At 45.0% G+C, this 19,768-nt stretch overlaps 1 protein-coding gene across 8 annotated transcripts in view; it reads left to right on the top strand.

The window, feature by feature from the left end:
- Positions 1 to 19,768, top strand: part of MB21D2 (Mab-21 domain containing 2) — a 118,659-nt gene that overhangs the window by 53,359 nt on the left and 45,532 nt on the right. For 2 of the 8 annotated variants that reach the window (XM_081537510.1, XM_081537522.1), the window contains exon 2: positions 16,281 to 16,359. The exons of the other annotated variants lie outside the window; for them this stretch is intronic. The gene's annotated coding sequence lies outside the window, so the exon portion shown is untranslated. The remainder of the gene's footprint in view (positions 1 to 16,280; positions 16,360 to 19,768) is intronic. 8 annotated transcript variants of the gene reach the window in all.

Below are 19,768 nucleotides of genomic sequence, written 5' to 3'. Positions count from 1 at the left end.
TCTAAACTACCCCAGCACTTCAGAACTCATCAGCTTCCATTATTTATTTACCAATCTGCTTCTGTGTACAGAATAAAGAAAGAGAAATAAAATTGGTGTTTAAAACCTTCCTCACCAGAACATTGATTGTACCCACTCTGTAGTGTCTGTGGATTTATTCCAGATGGGGCTAGCTCTTTTGTGGAAATGGCTACACTCTGAGTCAGGGATGTAAGTGAAGACGTTGCTGCAGACCTTGGTTGCGTCGCCTGTTTGTCCTGGGTGGTGCTGGCAGTACTGGCCCGGGGGAGGACAGACAGACAGGGCACAGACAGCAGCCCACTCTGCAACGACCTGCACCCTGAAGCCATGTTCTCTCCATTTAACATGCAATGTGGACTATATTTTCTCTCAACTTCCTGTGAATTGGAGAGGTGCATTGTGCCAGCTTTCCTAAATTGCCACAATCAATATTCCACTGCCTTTATTTTATATGCATGCTAATGACTTTTCTCCTGTTCAAATGTGCTTGTTTCCCAAATCAGTCTTCACAACATTAAAAAATAAATAACTAGGGAAAAAGAAGCAAAAAAAGAAAAAAAAAAAGCCCTCAATATTATCGTGAGTTTCTGCCTAGAGTTTGTGGCAAGAGTCTGATTGGGGGTGGAAAACACTGCAGGAGAGACCCTGGCTGGCCTTTCTGGGCTGGCCAAGGCAGAGTGAAGAGGGAGGAGGAGTTTTGGCTCAGGGAAGCACATGGCCTTGTGAACAACAGCTTGAAGGCCTGTGCTACCTTCACTGGATTCAGGCATCATTCTCCCCTGCTGCCCTCCCTGTCTCCCCAGCTGAATTGCTTTCTAACAGGGCCTGTGTGGCTTCCCTGGTAACTCAGATGGTAAAGAATCTGCCTGCAATGAAGGAGACCCAGGTTCGATCCCTGGGTTGGGACGATTCCCTGGAGAAGGAAATGGCAACCCACTCCAGATTCTTGCCTGAAAAATCCCATGGGCAGAAGAGGCTGGTGGGCTACAGTCCATGGGGTCACAAAGAGTTGGACATGACTGAGCAGCTAATGTCATGTCATATGTGAGTTTGGGGCTACCAAAGTGGCCTCCCGAAATTGGGTGGTAGCCTTCTAGCTCTATTTATACAGAATTATGTGTTAACACTTCCCTAGACATTTTGGATTTCTTTGCACATTATCTCTGCTTTAGTTTTCTTTATTTATCTTTCATTTAGGACAAGGAACTGGTAGGATTCTGCTTCCTGCACCCATGGTGTCTACTCTGGCCCCTACTAACATCAGCATCATTTTTTTTTTCCTGAGTACTATCCATCATTTCAGGATGATGTCAAATGATAGTTTCTTTATGAAACCTCTGATTTCTGTTTTTATTCATTGTTTTCAATAAACATTTCTTGGAGTACATACCATGTGATTGGTGCTGTGGATGAAGCACTGAGGAAAACAGACAAAGATCACTGCCCGTGGTCCTTCCATCCTACTCAGGGGAGAAAGAGAAAAAGTGTATGCATAGGGTGTCAGATGGTGGAGCAGGTATGGGGTTATCGTTTAATCGAATGGTCCAGGAGGGAGGCCTCTCTGGGAGGGTGATACTTGAGTAGGGATCTGAAGTTGGAAATACTGCCTTCTTCTCTGACCTTCTTCAGGCACCCTCTTTGCTCCATTGCAGCAGGGACCATTCTGGCAGTGGGGGGAGGAGGGAGAAACAAAGATATACAAGAGAGCATGTGTATGTGTCTGTTTGCACACACTCACCACACTGCCTAGCATCTTGTCTCATGTTGCTTAATAAGTGACTTTGGAGTGAAGATTGGGGAACAAGCTTGTTTTACTGTTCCCAGCGAGGTGAAGCAAGACCCATTCTGTATTGTGCATTGTTGTTCAGCAAGTGATCAGGGGTCCATGGCCTCTGGGTCCATGGCCTTTGCTGGTGGGCTGCCATGTGAGCCCACTACCCAACAGCCCCTTCCAAAGACTTCGTTTTCTCACCCTTAAAATAAAGGGGTTGAATAATTGACTCTTTAAGAGCTCTCCTGGCTCCAAAGTCCCTCTGTTTTGTGTTGTGAAATCCTAGGTCAAGTGTCCTCCTGTACAGAGTGCTGTGCTGCGGAGTCCAGCTCACAGATTGCTCCCCTGCCTGTACTCTGGTCTGTGTGCTGTAAGAGCACCAGCAGGTGTATCATCTTTGGCACTGTGTATCCTGGGAACGTGTCTTCTCCAACTAGATTGTGAATACTTATAGACAGGTCCAGGGACCCATCTTGTGCCCTGTAGAACCTGCAGGTGAATGAAAGTCATTCAGTCATGTCCTACTCTTTACTGGACTGGGTAGCCTTTCTCTTCTTCAGGGGATCTTCCCAACCCAGGGATTGAACCCAGGTCTTCCGCATTGCGGGCGGATTCTTTACCAGCCAAGCCACAAGGGAAGCCCAAGAATATTGGAGTGGGTAGCCTATCCATTCTCCACAGATCTTCCTGACCCAGGAATTGAACCGGGGTGTCCTGCATTACAGGTGGATTCTTTCCCAACTGAGCTATCAGGGAAGCCCTTCAGGAGATGATGATACATTGTGGGTTAGCTGATTCATAGCCTCATCCATTGATCTCCATTATTTATTGAGTTCCTGGAAAGTCTGTAAGACTCTGTGGTAGATCTTGGAAATACTTTTTCGTGAATCCTCCAGAAGTTCAAAACATAACAGATGAATAATATAATTCTAAAGTACTTGGTTGTTTTTGCAGTGCTTTCTCATCTACTTTACCCTCTTGGTTTTTAGATATTCCTATGATTGAGGTGGGGGTTCTCAGGTGGCTCAGCAGTAAAAGAATCACCCTGCCAATGCAGGAGATGTGGGTTTGATCCCTGGGTCTGGAAGATCCCCTGGAGAAGGAAATGGAAACCCACTCTAGTATTCTTGCCTGGAAAATCCCATAGACAGAGAAGTCTCGGGGACTACAGTCCATGGGGTTGCAAGAGTCAGACATGACTTATCATCTAAACAAAACAATGATTGTGGTAGGACTTACATTATGTTTTGTGCCCTTTAAATTACTGAAGTGTAATAATATGACTTGGAAAAAAAGAAAAGAGTGAGCAATTTAAATGGTGCTGGTGACTTGGAATCTGGAGTCCTACCAGGAGACTGTGTCCTTAGGGGCAGGAGATGGCTGATGGAGACACAAGTCTGCTCTCGCCTTTGGTCTCAGGTCCCATATTATCATGGTATGTGCATTAAAACATGTGGACCCCACCGTTCAGGTGAGTGTAGGAATATCCAAAGCTGCTTTTTTTCAGTTTTAATATATTTTTTTTTAATTGCAGTATAAGATGATGGCATCTGGTCCCATCACTTTATGGGAAATAGATGAGGAAAGAGTGGAAACAGTGTCACACGTTATTTTTTGGGGCTCCAAAATCACTGCAGATGGTGACTGCAGCCATGAAATTAAAAGACGCTTACTCCTTGGAAGGAAAGTTATGACCATCCTCGATAGCATATTAAAAAGCAGAGACATTACTTTGCCAACAAAGGTCCGTCTAGTCAAGGCTATGATTTTTCCAGTGGTCATGTATGGATGTGAGAGTTGGACTGTGAAGAAAGCTGAGAGCCGAAGAATTGATGCTTTTCAACTGTGGTGTTGGAGAAGACTCTTGAGAGTCCCTTGGACTGCAAGGAGATCCAGCCAGTCCATCCTAAAGGAGATCAGTCCTGGGTGTTCATTGGAAGGACTGATGTTGAAGCTAAAACTCCAATACTTCGGCCACCTCATGTGAAGAGTTGACTCATTTGAAAATACCCTCATGCTGGGAAGGATTGAGGGCAGGAGGAGAAGGGGACAGCAGAGGATGAAATGGCTGGATGGCATCACTGACTCGATGGACATGGGTTTGGGTAAACTCCAGGAGTTTGTGATGGACAGGGAGGCCTGGAGTGCTGCGATTCATGGGGTCGCAAAGAGTAGGACATGACTGAGCGACTGAACTGAACTGATAGTTGGTTTACAATGTTGTGTTAATTTCTGCTGTACAGCAAAATGATTCAGTTATACATATACACATGCACGCACACACACACACACACACACATTCTTTTTAAAATATTCTTTTCTATAATAAGTCTTGATAGCTAAATTGATAAAGAGTCCTCCCGCAATGCAGGAGACCTGGGTTCAATCCCTGGGTTGGGAAGATACCCTGGAGAAGGGAAAGGCTACCCACTCCAGTATCCTGGTCTGGAGAATTCTATGGACTGTGTAGTCCATGGGGTTGCAAAGAGTTCGACATGACTGAGCAACTTTCACTTATCATGGGAGATTGAATATAGTTCTCTGTGCTATACAGTAGGACTTTATTGTTTATCCATTCCAGATATAAAAGCTGACATCTGTAAACCCCAACCTCCCACTCCATCTCTCCTGCAGCCCCCTCCCCCTGGTAGCCACTAGTCTATTCTCTATGTCTGTGATTCTGTTCCTGTTTCATAGATAGGCTCATTTGTGTCATATTTTAGATTCCACACATAAGTGATATCATATGGTATTTGTGTTTCTCTTTCTGACTTAACTTAGTGTAATAATCTCTAGTTGCATCCATGTTGCTGGAAATGGCATTTCATTCTCTCTTTTTTTTTTACAGCTGAGTAGTATTCCACTGTATATATATGCACCACGTCTTTGTCCATTCATCTGTTGATGGACATTCAGCCCATGGCTGTTGTGAATGGTGCTGCTATGAACATGGGGGTGCATGTATCTTTTTGAATTATAGGTTTGTCTGGATACATGCAGGGCTCTTGAGCAAATTTCGTTTTTGCCCATTGACTTAGGAACTGACATCCTGATGTGATCCATTCTCGCCTTTTTCCATGTCACTGGTGAGGAAACTGTCTCAGAGGGAGGAGTTTCCGTCCTCACTGCACGAGGGGCAGAGTGAGAACTGATCTCATGCCCTCCTAACTGCAGCCAGGACTTTTTCCTCCTTAGCCTCCTTTCTGTATTTTCTCAGAGATTGTCACCATGTGGACTAGCAATGCCTATGGGAGGAAAGGAGCCCAAAAGCTGGGCAAGATGTGCAGGCTGGATGGGTTAATCAAAGAGTAGTTTTCCTTTGAGTCTTCAGCCAGTTCTGGGCTGCCTCGGGCTCCTTCTGGCCTGAGCTGGAGACGCCTGTTAAGAAATCTGTAGCTGCTTCTCCTCTGTCATCTAATGAATTCCAACTCACTTTGAATGCTCCCGTGGCTCGGCTGCAGTTCTTTAAAGCCCATCTTCCACATGGAATTGGCAGCTTCATTTCATTGTTTGGGAGCCAGATAAAAATGCTTTGTTCTTTGCTCCTACGTTATGCCATTTCAGAATATTTCTTCTCCCACAAATTGCTGAGACCATTCAGTTTGGGCTTTCAATTGCTTCTCTCTGAGCAGATCTTTCAATTTATAATATATTCCAAGGCCTGTTCTTTTTTGATTACATGTTTAGGATATCAGTTAGATTTCTTTATTTATTCATATTTCTTTTTGCCTTTGCCTTTTCTTCCTTTTTATCTCTTCTGTTGTGAAAAGTGTGCAGTCTTGGTAGCTGTAATGAAATGCAAATACTTCTTTTTCCTGTCTGCCTGCTGTAGGATATTATTTTTTAATTTATTTTTATTTAATGTTTTTTCCTTGGGTGTTAGGGTAGTGGTAATAATGATGATGATGCCATCATTATTTTTTTATTCTTTAATCAGTTCCCCCATTTAGATTCAAAGTAGGGAGCAAGTTATTAGTGGACGAGAGAAACATCTAGGAAACCATGATCCAGACTTTGTGCCAAGTGCAATGCTGGGGCAGGGGTAGAGCTGTGAAAAAGGTAAACTGAGTCTCTTTCTTCATGGTGCTTAGAGTCTGGATTCCACTGTATTTCCTTATTTCTCCTGTGAAATAGGCATTGGGATTCTCGTTGAACCCGTAATGTAACTGAGATGCAGAGTGCTCAAGTGATCTGCTCTAGCTCACACAGTTAAGCGGTATGGGTGCTCCGTCCTTTCAGACTCTTTGAGACCCTATGGACTGGGGCCCCCCAGGCTTCTCTGTCCATGGGATTTTCCCAGCAAGAGTACTGGAGTGGGTAGCCATGCTTTCCTCAAGGAGATCTTCCCCACCCAGGGATCGAACCCATGTCTCCTGCAGGTGGATTCTTTATCACTGAGCCACTGGGGAGGTATGGGAGCTGAGTGTTAAAGCCAAGTGCGGAGGCTCCAGGGCTTGTGCTAAAGAAAGATATCCTCTGTCTGACCCCCTTGAACCTGCCCTCTGATAAGACCGGTGGAGGCAGCCCCTCCTGGGGGCAATCAGAGGCTGTCCTGATTTCCTTTGTTCTGAGTGTAATCTCTGACGTCTTTGTCTTGCTTTACAACTTCTCCAAAGCTCCATTTTCTATCCATTAAATGGAAGAGAGTGGGGAAGGCGGGGAGGGCTGGATTCAGGGTGATAATGGGAAAAAAGAGTAGCTGAGAGAAATTAGAGATGATGAGATGGTTTAAAAGCACTTTTAAGAATCCGGATTTCTGAGTGCTCTTGAAAATAGAAACAGGCAAACTCAGAGTAATTTGGAAATGGGCTAAGATTGCTGCAGACAGAGAAAATGGGTATCCTGATTAAAGTGACCTGGAAAGACTGTCCTGAGAGTCTAAGGTGGGGAGTTAATTCTGAAAGTGCTCAGGCACATTCTGAGGATTCACTGTGACTGGGCTTCACCTGTTTCTTTATCCATCTTCCAATTATGTCATCCATACTGACCCATTTTCTTTGTTCTAATTGTTTTAAGTGACCTATATGAAGAGCCTTTGGATTCTGGGAGCTATAAGAAAGAACATTTTTTTTTTCTTCATCATAAAATGAGAACACTAATTTCCTTTTCTTATTTGAGACTATAGTTCATTTTCCCTTCCTCTGAGTTTCCCCTCCTTAAAAAATTTCTGCGGGGAAAATGATCTCTAGAACGTGTATTAATACATGGAGCTGGTGGCAAGGATGGTTCAGCTGAGTGCTAGAATATATTCAAGAATTCTTTTCTGCCTGCCAGTTCCAGGAAAGAAACTGTTACTTTGAAATATGTGCCTGTTTGTTTCCTATGGCATTCTCTCTCCTTACAACTCTCCTTTCCAGTTCATTTATTTTTGTAGCCATTACATCGATTAAAAGGAGGCAGTATAAATAGGTCTGCATGTTAGAAATTGATGCTAGGCATACTGACTGAGGACTCTGATTATGAACCCAACTGAAAGAATGTGATAGACCCCCTTATCCCACTCTTTTTTTTTTTTATCCTGAACTGATGTGGCCAAGTTCTGCAGTTCGATCATTTCCCCTGTTGGCAGAGCCTGCCTTTGACCCTCAGCCACAGTGAATGAGTGTATGCCGGCATTGCTCCAACTGTCTGGGGGACCAAACTTGGCCCAAGTTGGCCAGTCATTCCTTGCAGCTGCTTAGTTGTTCTAGTCTTTGTTGATATTTCCTGGAAAACTTTGGCTCCACGTTTGTCATTGGTTACTCAGTTTATTTGGTGTTTAGTTTGTCTTGCTTTTTATCGGGGACTTGGAAGGATACAGTAGTAAGACTTGGGCATAGTTCTGGTGGCTCATAGGGGAGAGAGGGGCGGGATGATACCTCCCTTTTTAAGTATGCAATTTAGTGGTTTTAGTCTGCTTACAGAGTTGTGCAGTGATCACCACTGTCTAATTCTAGAGCATTTTCATCACCTCAAAAATAAAGTCCATAGTCAAGGGCAGTCATTTTCCTTCCCCTTCCTCCACAGGGTTGAGATTCCCCTGGCAACCACTAATCTACTTTCTGAATATAGGTTTGCCTATTCTAGACATCACCTATAAGTGGAATCATATAATTTGTGGCCTTTTGTTTCTGGATTCTTTCATTTAGCAGGTTTTCAAGATTCATTCATTTTGTAGCATGTATCAGAACTTCATTGCTTTTTATAGCCAAATAATATTCCATTGTGTAGATATATATTCCATTTTATTTATGAGAGTAATGTCTTGAGTATTTGCTTGGGGGTATTTCTATATTCATTGTTCCATGAGCTTTACCTTCTTCAATCCATTTGTCCTCACACTTAACCAAACCTATGGTAGGTGCATTTATAATCACCATTTTAAACCTTATAATTGGCACAGCTAGTCATTGACAGAGAAGACTTGGTTTAACTACAATCTGTGCTTTTAACCCTCACCTCTGTTACAAGTCAAAGGACATAAAACATTTAAAAGTGATTATAAACATGGAAGAAGGTTACAAAGGTCTTAAATAAACTGCTGTGTGGATCAGTAGCTCAGGGTCCAGGGTGGCTTGTGGTTTGGGGGTGGCTGATACAATGTATATTGTACTCTGAATAGTTCTTATGTGCCGTTTTGATTATAGTGCACAATGGCTTTAGGTCAGAAAAAGTGATCAAGGCTACGTGGAGATGGGTGGGACTCCCAACTGACTGCCAGGTGTGGTCTTGGCTGACTCAGACAGTGGGCAGGGCTGAACCTGAGGGTTGCAGACAGTCTGTGCATGTTGGCGGGGCTGGGGCGGGCCCAGACTTGGTGGCAAGCAGCACTTCTTTGCTGACATGTAGAGAAGTACATGCAGGGCTAAGGGTGGTGCCTGGCTCACCGCACATGTGATGAGTGATACAGTGAATGAGATACCAAGGCTGGATGCCAGATGGGAGAGCCTTGAACCTCCCATTGAAGAGGGCATCCAGTAGGGTGTCTTGGAAGGTGTTGAACCCTGCAGTGATGAGATGCATAGTTTTGGGGGCAGTGTATATCTTGCCCAATATCTCTCCATATTTCTGTTACTCTTCTTGAGTTTTTGTCCAACATCTGCCTGGGGTCCTTTCCAGGGGTCCCATTCAGGTCCTTTCCTATGATATTGTAGAGTGACCGCCCTCGAAGATGGAATCTCCAGACCTAAGGAACCTCTGACTTAGGGAGCCCTAAGGGAGTTGTTCTGTGATAAAGCACTTCGGTCTCTGACGATTCAGTTATTCATTCAACACATATGTGATGGGCCCTATTAGGCATCAGGAAGTGTTGTAGGCGCATGAGACACACACTACTGAACGAAATGGGGAAGAACCCCCACTCTCTTGGAACTTAAGCATTCCAGCAGGGGAAAATGAAAACAGGCACTAAATAACTGACATGATAATGAATTATCATTGTGTTTTTTACTTACTACGGTAAATGTCATAAAAAAAAAAGTAAAGCAGGGTAAAAGGCAATGAGTGTGTGTGCTAAGTTGCTTCAGTCGTCTCCGACTCTTTGTGACCCCATGGACTGTAGCCCACCAGGCATTCCTATCCATGGGGATTCTCCAGGCAACAATATTGGAGTGGGTTGCCATGCCCTCCTCCAGGGGATCTTCCCAACCCAGGGATCGAACCTGCGTCTCCTGTCTCCTGCTTTTGTCAGGTGGGTTCTTAACCACAAGCGCCACCTAGCAATGGGAAGAGGTTGAAATTTTAAATAGAGGAAGATTGTGATGTTAAAGCACAAACTTGCAGATGCCCTGTGAGATCACTGTGGAAGAATTTTACAGTCAGGGCAGAATTCTCAGGGTGTTTAAGGAACAGCAAGGAGGCACGTGTAGCTGGTATGAGTATAGCAGAGGAAAGTGGTGGGAAAGCAAGGCTTGTCACCCCTCATGTCAGTGGGAGGATGGTCTTTCAGGACTGAAGAAGGGAGATGTATTTGCACACATGCTTTAAAATGATCTCTCTGGCTGGATCATTGAGAATCTTAAGATGATATTGCATCTGTAATATGTGAAGTATACTTTTTCGTGTAGGCAGATTAACTACTCAAGAAATAAAAAGATCATGCCTTTGGTGGATCCAAAACTTGGGAAATTCTGGAGTTTTCTGTTAAGCTCCCAGGAGCCCTCTGTATACACTTGCTTTTCCTTGTCTGTGGCCAGTGAGAGCTTCAAGGGGGACAACACTTTCTATAGCAGAAGTTTATCCAGTGCCATGGTCATGGGGATGGATTTTCCTGCTGCTGGCTGTACGTGGACAGGCTTTGGATTTTGTTCTAGGAGAATTTAGCAATTAGTTCGAGTTGTTTGTGTACAGTAAGTGTATACTTTAAGAAATATACATACATTATGAAGCTCCTGGATACTAGTATATTAAACTGTTAGAAGTTGGTTAATCCCATTTCACAGGGCTTCCTGGGTGGCTCAGCAGTAAAGAATCTCCCTGCCAGTGCAGGAGACACGAGTCTGATCCCTGGGGCAGGAAGACCCCCTGGAGTAGGAAACGGTAACCCATTCAGTGTTCTTACCTGGGAAATCCTATGGACAGAGGAACCCTGTGGGCTACAATTCATGAGGTCACAAAGAGTCAGACATGACTTAGCAATTCAACAACAAATCCCATTTCACAGGATTTTCTTCAGATTAGAAATATGAATTCAGAAGTGTACCTTCAGTCTGCAAAATAATAGGTCTGTCACACAATCTCAACTTTGTTTTGAGAGGGAAGTGGGTCACACAAGTCACATTATCCCTTCTATAAATGGACAGCCTCCTGTGTATAATATTAAAGTAGTGATGTCACTTTTAAAAATCTGGCTTGATGTTGGGGCTTCTCTAGGCCAGAATTTTTTTGAAGACACCACCAGTGTTTGAAATTCATGTATAATTGTTCTATTCCCTTCTCCTCACCCCGTTAGGGATTTGTAGGATAACTCTTTGGCAAAGTGTCAATGCAAACGTTTGTAGAGGTGGGTAAATGAATAAGGAAGCAGACAGGCATTTAACTGGCAGGTGGGAAGGAAAATGCCAGTTTCTGTAGTTCAGCAGGTTCTTTGCAGTGTATTTTCACTTGACTTATTCCAAATTTGCCTACATGAACCAACCCATAGGAAATATTTGAATATCTTTAAAATATGTGTGTAATGCCGGGTGTGTGACCAGATGGACAAGCATTTCTTGGCTGAGGCATGTAAACAAGCTGCCACTAATGTTAATGTCACAGCTGTAGACGTAAATATATTTTGGTTGCTTATATTTTATTTTTGAGAGTGTACAGTACTTTGAAGTTAAGCCCAAATGGAGTTTCTATTTGTATCTGGTTGATGGAATTTTCATTTGTTTGTCAATTTTGCCTGCTCTTACTCAGCTAGAATATTTTAGCCCCATGTAAAATGGATGCAACTGTTCACATTTTTCAGATAGTTTCCAAATCATTTCCTTCTCTAGGTTCCCAGAGGAATGTGCTCTGCAAACAGCTTTAGAATGTTGTAGTTCAGTGAAAAGTAAGTTGTCGACTAGGTTGATGTGGTTATTGAGTTTGTAAACAGTCTGAGCAACTGATTTAGTGCTGTGTTGAATTGGAAATTGTGTGTCCTGCAAGAACTCTGATTTGAGGTGTTACGGTGTTACATTGTCATATAACCTGGGAGTGAAGGAAGATGAAGTACCTACTGTGTATCAAGAAACATGTTGTCATGTGCTATCTCATTGAATTCTAGCTCTTCATGCAAGTTGTTATTATTTCTCCTTCATAACAAGTAAAATAACCCTTTGAGAGGCACCATTCCCATGATGCCTAACTGCCTGTGGCAGAGCCGGGATTTGGAACCAGTTCTTTTTCTTTCTGTGGTTGCTCTGGATCTTCGTTGTTGTACACAGGCTTTCTCTAGTTGCAGCGAGCAGCAGCTTCTGTTACAGAGTGTGGGCTCTAGGGCGCACGAGCTCAATAGTTGTGGCACATGAGCTCAGCTGCCCCATGTGTATGCAGTCTTACCTGACCAAGGATGGAACCCATGTCCCCTGCATTGGCAGGCGGATTCTCAACTCCTGGAACACGAGGGAAATCCTCCTGGAACCAATTCTAATCTACTCAAAAGGCCCTGTTCTTTTTACTGTCTTCGTTTGATTTTAGGGAGGGAGCAATCTGATGAATGTCAAGCATGTCCCAAAAGATTGAGTCTGACAGATCTAGTGTTTCTTAATCTCCGGATAATTATTAAATGGAGAACCCATGCCTTTACCTGATGATGAGTTTATTTTCAACCCTTAATCAGCAAAGTAATAATATTGGGTCTCCAACATCCACTCATCTGGATCTTGTTTTGACAAGTGACTGTGCGTTTGTCTTGGGGACTGATCAAGCCTAGGTTCCTTCCAGCTCTGTGACCCCGAGACTGTGAAGACTCAAGAGTGGCTTCTCCCAGGGGATTCCCAGAGATCTGCCTCCATGTGGGTCATTTTCCCCACAGCTGGGCTCTGGTTGCTACCTCCAAATAAAGGGGTTCAGGAAACCCTGAAATCAGGTCACCTGGGAGCGCTTAAATTAATTGGCATTTAACAAAAATGGTTGCAGAACTCAAGGTCCCATGCATACAGCTGCCTGTTATCGTACTCACTCTTGCATCTTGATACAGATACGAAGTGGGTAAAGCGGAGCAGAAACGGTAGGTGGTCCCGGCTTCGTTATTGTAGGAAGCTCTTTCCTCCCCATGTTCTGAACACAGCTTAGCCAAACAATAGCTGTTTGTCTGACTTTAAGTGAAACCGCACAGCTTTCTTGTTCAGAATATTTTGGGTATGTTTCCAACAGAAGGAGATTTGTCTGAGATCTCCAGTCTCCCTGTTCCCATAAGAGGTGATACTATGAGTGGGATGAGTAACATTAGCAGTAGCACCAGGATTGTCATTGACCCCATGGTGTGGATTTGTGTCTGTGCACATGAGCACATTGATCCAAGTGTGTGCTTTGTGGCATGGTGGGAGGAAGAAGGAGCAGGAGACCAGGTAATTAGACATAAAAATAAAACAAACAAGGTACTAAAACAGCTGACATCACAGGATCGTTATGAAGATTTATTGAAGTAATGTATAGGAAATATTCTGAGCCTAGCATCTGTGTATGTATGTGCTTGGTCACTCAGTCGTGTCTGACACTTTGCAACTCTTTGCGCTGCAGCTCTCCAGGCTCCTCTGTCCATGGGGATTCTCTAGGCAGAAATACTGGAATGGGTTGCCATGTCCTCCTCCAGGGGATTTTTCCAACCCAGGGATCGAACACAGGTCTCCCACATTGCAGGTGGATTCTTTACTGTCTGAGCCACCAGGGAAGCCCTAGCATCTAGTACTCAATAAATATTGTTTTTTATATCATTCCTTTTGCTTGTATTACTGTCATGTGTATATCAAATGCAATGGGAGGAAGGCTTACGCATTACTAAGGTACGCCGTGTGAGTTTACAACAGTTATCACTCTTAGAATTAGGAGCGACTCTGACTGAAGTCTAAACCAGACAGGTGAGAAAGCTGCGTAGCCAGTCAGAATTTTACGACGGTTTGGCTAAAGGCATTATTTTAGACAATAAAGTGAATGTGAACTGGTGTGTGCTGCTTGCTCCAAGACTCTGGTGGAGGGGAGAGGGAATGGGCTAGAGTGGGGTTTGACATATGGGCCTCTGTCCTGGCCTTCCCTTCAGAGTGCTTTGGTGGGGATGGAGCAGCGGTTATCAGCCTGGTCAGGGTGCAGAAATTAACTGCTGAGATGCAAATTATGGCCTAAGGAGGCCAAAACATCCCTCACCTCTGCAACCCTTCTGTCAGTTGTGGGGATTTATGATTGGAGCATAGATGAGGATGCTCAGAAGTCAGGAGATGGAGAGGAAACATCTCTGCTGGCAGTTGTGGTTATAGATGTAAGGTGGTCTCCACCACAGAGGTCACCACTGACTCTGTCCTGGGACATGAGAGCCAAGGCCGTTGGCTGCGTTAGGGATGCTGTAATGTTCTTCCCAAGACTAGTAACTGATGAAGTGGTTGGAGTTGCTGTTTCCCTGGCTTTTAATTACATGGTGGAAAAAAACTCGGTAAATTGTGTCATTTGACGAATACTTGCCCATCACCCTATAATCCTTGCCTTAAAGCTCTGTAGGTCTCATCACTTAGTCTGTAACTTCTGAGCTTCCCAAGGAAGTGGGACAATGAATACATGTGTTTCTTTTAGTTTTGAATCCGATTTACTTAGCAGCAAATCTTCTGTGAGTAGAGGAACACTCTTATTTAAGAAGCTGTTAATCACCCATTGATAAAGTTCCAAATGGGAACAAAGGGCCAGAGCTTTATTCTTGTTGGCCTCCTCTTTGGAGGAAATGAGGAAGGAGGCTGCCAAACTCCTGGCTGAGGGATGGGAGGCCTGAAAGTGGACTTTCTCTGGCAGATCAAAGTTGGGCTCTTTGCTTATTCAGGCTTCTCTTTTTTAGGCAAAACATGGCCATGTGTGAATGGTGTCCTTGTGAAGGAAGAGGCTGGAATGGGGCCCTGGGGGTTAATGCAGGGTTAATGCAGGGAAGGGGGGTTGAAGCATTCATTGCATCTCCCGCTGGATCCCCAGCCTGTCAGAACATGAGAGCTTTGTGATAGAGACACTTAAACCTCCACCTTGTCTCCCTCAGTGGTCTTGCTGGCTCCACTTTCCAGAGGGGAGAGATGACAGGAAAGAGGTCTGCTAGGGAACAGAAGCGGGTTTACCTCCCTTACCTGTGTTTCCAGATTGTATTGACACTTCATGCTAGCAAGTGGTGTATCTGCTAATTTGCCATCAGTCTTTGAAAGGGCAGGAAGGAGCAAGGCGAGTAGCACTGTGGTGCGGGGGGCAGGTGGGGGGTGGTTGGAAGGGAGAGTACATGGAGATTGCCAAAGGTTTTAGGAAAAGGATGCTCATGTGTCTGAAGTAACCGCACAAGTGAGGGATCTGACCATGACATATAGGGAGAGTTCACATGAGCAAACTGGCCTTCAGGGGTGACAAAAATTGTCTACACTCATTCCCTCCATAGGTGAAATAAAAAGAAACTTGAATGTTGATGAGCATCCAAGCCCCCTCATTGCAGAGGCTGGGATGAGGTAAGCGAGAGAGTCTGACCTTCCCAGCCCTCCTGAGGAGGACCCCATCCAGGTGGTTTCAGAGTAGGTTTCTGCCCAAGGGAGGCAGAATTGGAAGGAACAAAAGAGCAGAAATCATAACCCAGATGACATAAGAATGTATTTCAGCAGCAGCAGAGGAAGTGAGCGAAAGTGTCAAAGGAGAGCGGTGACTCCAGAGCTGGGGGAACAGGAGCCCTGGCCCAGATCTGGCCATTCGGGACCCTGTCTACAGAGGGGGAGTCACGTCCAAGAGGCTCCTGATCTGACTCTGCTTGGAGGGTAGCCCTGGCTGCCCACATCTCGGGCTAGTTTCTATAAGCCCCTCTCCACCCCACCCCCCACCCCCCAGGCTTCTTGACAAGTGAGCAAAGTAGAGGGTATTTATTTCTGTGTAATGAATGAGGAAACCAAGGCTCAGGAAAGTGAAATCACCTGCAGGCTGGGTAGCAGGTCAGCAGCAGAACCGGGATGGGAATGCAGGCATTCCCTTCCAATGTCTAGAGCTCTTTCTTCCCTGACCTAGCTCAAGTTGTTTATATGTACGTACTGAACACACGCTCTTTGACAGATTTCACTGTTTCCCCAACAGAGAGCTTTTTCTATTTCTGTGACTCTATCAACTTCAGTTTTCGTGAGCAAGCATCCCTACCTCTATTGGTTTTGAGACAGAGAGGACGCTTGGCATCTCTTTAGTCCCAGGCAGCACGGTGTTAGCAGGGCTGGCCCCTGAGCAGTGATGACAGTCCTGTGTCATCACAGCAGTCGGAGAAGCACAGCTTACTGAAGCTGGGTTTTTAGCACCTTGGCTCCCTGGAAGGCTAATGGGCATTCTGCTGGGACAGGTTGAAGACAGGAAGGAGCTTGCTTTCAGTCCTTGTCTTTTGAAGCTCCCCTGTGAGGACAGCCTTAGTGACAGATGATCCTTTAGCAAGCTACAGATGGGGCTGATGGAGCCTCTCCCTGTCTGGGGTTGAGCCTTAGTAAAAGCATCTGTGTCTTCCCGTTGTCTATGAGATAAAGTTCACGTGTCTCTCGGAATTCCAAGCTTCTGCCATTTTGGCTAAGCCTGTTTGTGCACCTGGCCTTTCAGTAATTTCACTCTCACGCCTCCCAAGAGACAGCCTGCATCCTGGCCTCCCAGGCTTTCTGAGTGGCCTCTGCCACCACCTCCCCTGTGAGGACCCTGACCATGCTTGGAACATTTCCTTCTCTTGTAAGTCTGCTCCCCACTCCCCCTTGGTGGTCAACCTTTGGTGAGTCAGCTCTGACCATTTTCTGTCTGCATTCAACTGCCCCAATCCCTGCTTCCATTCGGTCACGCGCTCCTTTCTACTTCACAGGACCTAGCAGTGTGCCGGGTGTCACGGAGATGCTCCAGTGTGCGGAATTGGAGGGCTCAAGCTTTGTTTCTGGATGGAAGTGAGTGTTAGAGCACAGTGCATTCCCCGGAGTCTCTTGGGAAGAATCTTCCTTCATCTTCTTCCTCTTCTCCACCCTAGGGTGGAAGGATATGAGAAGACTGCTGGGCCAAGGGTTAGAGCAACCAAGACGTATTGCTGATCGACTGCAGCCCATGTGATGGGCTAGTAGCTTTGTGTCTCTCAGCCTGTTTCCCTAGCTGTCGGATGGGTGTGGGCCAGATGGCCTCCTGCATGTCGTAAGCCAGGTGGGCGCTGGCCTTGTAGGTGTGGAAGGGATGGCCATGTGTGCTCTTCCTACTCTGAACGGTGTGTTCTCTCTCCCCCGCGGTCCCTGAAGAGTCTGAGTCAGATAATCGGCCAGCGGGCGGGGCCCCTTTGTCAGCGCCCTTGCTCTAGTTTCACCAGAACGGCCCTCATTGCTCCCAGCGTGTGCAGTGCCTTCAGCAGCCTCTGTGTAACTGGACAGTGTCAGTTCTCAGAGAACCCCAACGACCCCACAATGTCAGGGTTGTTTGAATCTCTGCTGGCATTTTGGTGATTTTTCTCCTGTAACATAGATGACTGGGCAAGATTGATAATACTAATATTGTTCCTTAGGGCGTTCCTCCTCAGACATGTCTCTGGCGTGAAGGATGGTTTTTGAATTTTCTGTGTCACCTCCACAGTGTCCTCTTTTATTAGTATTTGACCTTATTAGGGATAACAGCATCATTTGGAGTCCGTTCTTGCATTTGAGGTGATTTAAGAGGAAACAGAGCTTACACCTTCACTCTAATTTTGTGTCTAAAGCACCGCCAGTATTTATGGCATCAATTTCGTAGTGCAATGTATTGAATGCCAGAGCAGCACATGATATGCATGAACAGTGGAGCTCTGACTGAAGTATGTGTCCCATGGTAGTTACGTCCCCAGGCATGTGACTGACTCTGCACACAGATTACATGACCATGTGAGGCTCAGACACCTCAGGCTCTGGTAGGCGGCCATACTCTACATGGTGGACCATGTTCAGACGTATCTCTCATTCATCTCTTCCCCGTTCTTATTCAGCTGCACTCAGGGTCAGCTCCTTATTTCCTCCCCTGGGTCATTACAAAAGGCTCCTGCTTGACTTTCTTGCCTCTAGTTTTGTGTAGCTGATCCGTCTTCTACATGCCCACCAGTGGGAATTCTCAGTCCTAGCTACTGCCTAGGTATCTCAAGGATCCATTGTTGTGGTTCAGTTGCTCAGTCGTGTCTGACTCTTTGCAACCACATTAACTGCAGCACGCCAGGCTTCCCTGTCCTTCACTGTCTCCCTGAGTTTGCTCAAACTCATGTCCATTGAGGCAGTGATGCCATCCAACCATGTCATCTTCTGTCTCCCCCTTCTCCTCTTGCCCTCAGTCTTTCTCAGCATCAGGGTCTTTTTCCAGTGAGTTGGCTGTTTACATCAGGTGGCCAAAGTATTGGAGCTTTAGCTTCAGCAGTATCCTTCCAATGAATTTTCAGGGTTGATTTCCTTTGGGGTTGACTGACTGGTTTGATCTCCTTGCAGTCCAAGGAACTTTCAAGAGTCTTCTCTAGCACCACCGTTTGAAAGCATCAGTTCTTCAGTGCTCAGCCTTCTTTATGGTCCAACTTACCCTTCATGTCCTGGATTGGAAGTTGCATATGTGGCGGCTGGCATTCTCTCTCATCACTGCTCGTTGAACCTGTCTGGTGATTTCCTGCCCCTCTGCCTGGTTCACTCATGTCCATAGCCTAGTACTACTCTCTCACCTGTCAAACTCATCCTTCCATCCAAACTTAATTCTTTGACAAACAGCTTTCAACCTTCAAGGATTTTCCTCTTCTAAACCTTGCAACTCTATGTGTAACCTAATGTAGTAATTATTTGTTGCAATGTAACCAATTCCTCCACAATTTAAAACAACAGACATCTATTATCTCCCACAATTTCAGAAGGTTGAGCATCTGGGAGTGGCTTAGGCAGGTAGTTCTGACTCAGGGTGTCTCAACCAGGGCTGCAGTCATTTGAAGGCTTGATTGAGGCTGGAGGATCTATTTCTAAGCTCACTTAATGACGCTTTTGGCCAGACACCTGAGTTCTTCTCCACTTGGTCCTTTCCAGAGGGCTGTGTGATGATGACAGTTTGCTTTCCCAAATTGAATGATCAGAGAGAGGGAGAGAAGGAGAGACAAAATGACAAATATCAATTTAGATGGCAACTGAAATGCATTTTGTTACCTAATCTTGGAAGTGAAAACCATCATTTTTGTTGGTCACACTGGCCAAGCAGGGTACATTGTGAGAGATGACCACTAAGCGATGTGACTGCCAGAAGGTGAGGTCATCATGAGCCACCTGGAGTCTGGTTACTGTACTTCTGTTGTCTTTTTCATTCAGTGGATCAGAAGCTGGTCTCACTCATTGTTGTGGCTCCATTACTTCGTTCAAAGTGATTATCTTGGAGACATTTATTTTATCTTCACAACAACCTGTTGGGCTTAAAAAAAAAAGGATGCAAGAAACTAAGGCAGAGTGGGTTTAGGTACCTAAATCAATCAGTTGCCATAGAACAGAGCTTGTGAATTCAGCCCTAGGTCTTTCTGATCTAAAACCTATGTTCTTTCCATTGTATACATGGTTTCCTGATTTTTGTTTTCTGTAAAAGTATTTTCTACAACCTGCTTAGCTTTGGTGGAAATGAAGAAGAGCAACTTGGTAGTGCCCAATGACTGCAAAAGATATATGTATCTAACAATCCCAAATTGTATGTGAAAGTTTCTAAGAGGTTGAGCTAATCAACTAAAGTCTCATCTTCTAGGCCTTCATTTATTCAACAATTGCTTCATCAAAGCCTGTGATATCTGGCTGTTCTACTGGACAAGGCTGCTTAAGAGGTCCCAAACCAGTGTCGTCTTTCTGCTGAGTGTTTCTTAGTTGGTCGTTTGGGGGATGCAGCCTCTCACCTCCCACAAGAAACTTCCGACCATAAAACCTCGCTCATCTGTTTCAAACAGGGAAGGCTCTTGAGAATAGACTCTGGATTTTCTAGGTTTGTTGGAATTGGGCTGTAATATATTAAATGGGAATAACTCCTGGTCAGTTGCCCCAGATATTCTGACTTAGCCTCACAGGAAGGGTTGGGGGTTTGTGGGTAGGGGAGAAAAGAACAAAAAAAGAAACAGTCCTCGCTATACCCTCGAACACAAAGTTATAGTGGTTGAATTAAAAGGGCTTTGATTTTCTTTTTCATTTTGAACAAACTCTGCCCCCCTTAGTTGACTTTGAAAATGTGGGGTGAGTATAAGTGTTTCTAATTTCAGTCCTTCTCTCTTTATTCTCTGCAAAAAGGGAGCATGGCAGGTGGCTTTCTAAGACTTGAACACCTCCAGTTTTTGTGTTCCCTCTCATGAGAATC

This window comes from Giraffa tippelskirchi, chromosome 2 (genome assembly GCF_054371585.1).
Source record: "Giraffa tippelskirchi isolate mGirTip1 chromosome 2, T2T-mGirTip1v1.2.pri, whole genome shotgun sequence".
Lineage (NCBI taxonomy): Eukaryota > Metazoa > Chordata > Mammalia > Artiodactyla > Giraffidae > Giraffa > Giraffa tippelskirchi.
The sequence above is the reverse complement of the archived record's forward strand: the minus strand, read 5'-3'. Positions and strand labels throughout refer to the sequence as shown.